The following is a 2,797-nucleotide window of genomic DNA, read 5'->3' as shown; positions in this document are numbered from 1 at the left end:
GGACTGGAGTAAAGCCATGAAAGAAGAGATTGAATAGATTGATATCATATTTGGAGGTCAAGATACTTTGTGTAAAGTTTTTACAAATGAAATGAAGAAATAATTTGAGATGTTTATGTTTGGAGAGATCAAGTTCTTTGTGGGTTTTCCAGTACATTAGATGAAATATGGTTTATACATCACTCAGTCAAAATATGTAATGGAGTACTAAAAAATTGGAAGATTCTAAGTCAGTAAGCACACCTATGGTGATAGCACACAAATTGTCTAAGAATGATGATTCAACTAAGGTGAATCAAATATTGGACAGGTCTATGATTTGCAAATTACAATATGTAATATATAGTAGACTTGATATTGCATTATCTATTGGGATTGAACAATTCTATGCTAATCCCAGACAGAATCATTTGATGGTTGTTAAGAGAATAATGAGATATCTAAAAGGAACATAAGACTATGCTCTATACTAAAAGAAAAATAGAAATTTGAATTAAGAGCCTACATTGTTGCTGATTGGGCTAGAAATATTGATGACATAAAGAGCACTAGTGGAGGAGCATTTTTCTTAGGAAAAAGACTGGTTGCATGGACTAGCAAGAAAGAAAAACTACATATCTCAATCTACTATTGAAGCTAAATAAGTTGCTACAATAGTAAATTTTACAAACACTATATGGATCAAACAACTACTCAAAGGTATGAAGGAGAAAATCACTGAACCTATGATAATTTATTGTGATAATAAAAGTGTTATAAATATATCAAAGAATCTTTTGATGCATACAAAGACTAAGCACATTCAATTAAGTATCATTACTTGAAAGAATTAGTTCAAGATAAAGAGGTGAAGATGGAATATGTTAATACAAAAGAGCAAATAGCTGATATCTTCACAAAAGCATTACCTAAGGATGCTCATGAGTATCTAAAAGGTAAAATAAGGGTGATACCCCTATCCAAGGCTATTTAAGAAGCATGAGAAGTGCCTTGCATCAAACAATATGATTTACATATGTTACACATTAATGTCATGGATTTTACTTTAGGAGCTTCCTAAAGTAATCGAAGAGCTGGAGCTATAGATTAGTCACAAGCTAGGTGATAGAGGGAGAAACTGAAAATGTTCATATTTTCATATTAAGATGAAAAGTCTTTGGCATTGTTTTCAAAGAGGGAGATTATAGAATATACAAGGAGAAAGAAGATATAGATAGAAGAAACATGGAATATCTACTTAGAGAAAGCTAGTGTAACTGTTGATTACTACAGAGTAATAAATGATTACATCTACCTAGTAAGAGGGAAATAGTGTTGAAGGAGATATAAGAAATGATCAAGAGGGATTCATTAGGATGAGTTGATTGTCAATTGATTAGAATAGAAATTTTTAACCTATACAAAAGATGAAAGTTTTTGATAGAGGGAGTGATTTCAATACAAGGAATTATTTTCTTTTTAATATTATTGTTGGTTGTATTGGTTGAACTAGTTTTCCATCAATGTCAAAGATGGAGATTGTTGAAAATAGGTTGATACAAGTATGAGAATGTGTTTCAATCATTGGTTTTTTATTGATGTCAAACCTACTATTTGCTGGTATGACAACTATTTAGTTGATTTGAGTACTATCATTTGTTTGATTAATGAGGAGGTTTTGATCAAATGAGATAACAATAGCATCTAGAGGAAAGGTTGAGTTATGATATGGAAAAAGAGTATAAGGATCGATTAAGATAGTGATATTATAATGCATTGATTATATAGTTAAGGTTGAAAAGGACAGATACATTGATTAAGTTTAGAAGAACAAGTAAACCAAATTAAGTCTGCCAAGCTTAACAATCTACATAGTAGGTACTGAGAAAAGTTAGTGTAAGCTAAGTAGAAAATTAGTTGGAGCTGAGCAAAGTCAAATTTTATTGTATGTCGAGTAATACAGTGTAGGTTGAGTAAAGTTTAGTTGATGTTGAGCACTAATAAACTTTAGTTCATACCAAGTGATTTGATAGTGGATGTTGAGCAACACAATTTGTGCCAGTCATTAGAAGCAAGTTAATGTTGAGTGACAACATTATGAGAAAGATTGTGAATTTGATGAATTTGAGTTGACAAGTTTGATTTCTTGGATTGTGTGAACTGTGTCGAAGATAAGCTTGATAATTTGGTGGCACAGAATTCAAGATGAACTATTTTGAGGGAAATTCAAAGAGAATTGAAGGAGAAGTTTCTAGAAGGGAATAAAATGAAAAGATGGGTAGATTCATTGAATCCTACCTAATCCTACCTAAATCTAAAATAGATGATAGAGGATGAATGACAAAAGATCTTTATTTTCTATTTATAGAGATGGTTAGTTAGAAGTAAAGGTTTTCATGCATGAGAACCTAAGGAAGACAAGGAATCTAGGGTATTGCTTCATTTAGTGACCAAAGAGAAGAGACTACTATTGGCAAGCAAAGCAAGAAGGCTTAATAGTATGGGTTCTCTAAGGGTGAACAAGCTATTAGAGCTGAAGTGTCTAAAAGCCAGGATAAATGGAGGATTGAAACAAAGATCTCTAATCTGCAAAGTTAGCTATAAATTGTTATTAGATCAAGCCTTACTGTTACTTTCTAATCATTGTATCAGTCTAGGGTAAATCCTTTAGATTAAGCTTGACCTAATAGTCATTTGTAAATCCTTTAACTGGGTGACATTCCATGTGAATGATCTAAAGTCCTCTAACAAGGCTTACTCCTAATAGGGTGATTAAAATCCTCTAACTAGGTCACATTTAATAGTGTTCATTGTAACA

Source organism: Cupressus sempervirens, chromosome 8 (genome assembly GCF_028749045.1).
Source record: "Cupressus sempervirens isolate cs-2001-9-10 chromosome 8, ASM2874904v1, whole genome shotgun sequence".
Lineage (NCBI taxonomy): Eukaryota > Viridiplantae > Streptophyta > Pinopsida > Cupressales > Cupressaceae > Cupressus > Cupressus sempervirens.
Note: the sequence above shows the minus strand (reverse complement) of the source record.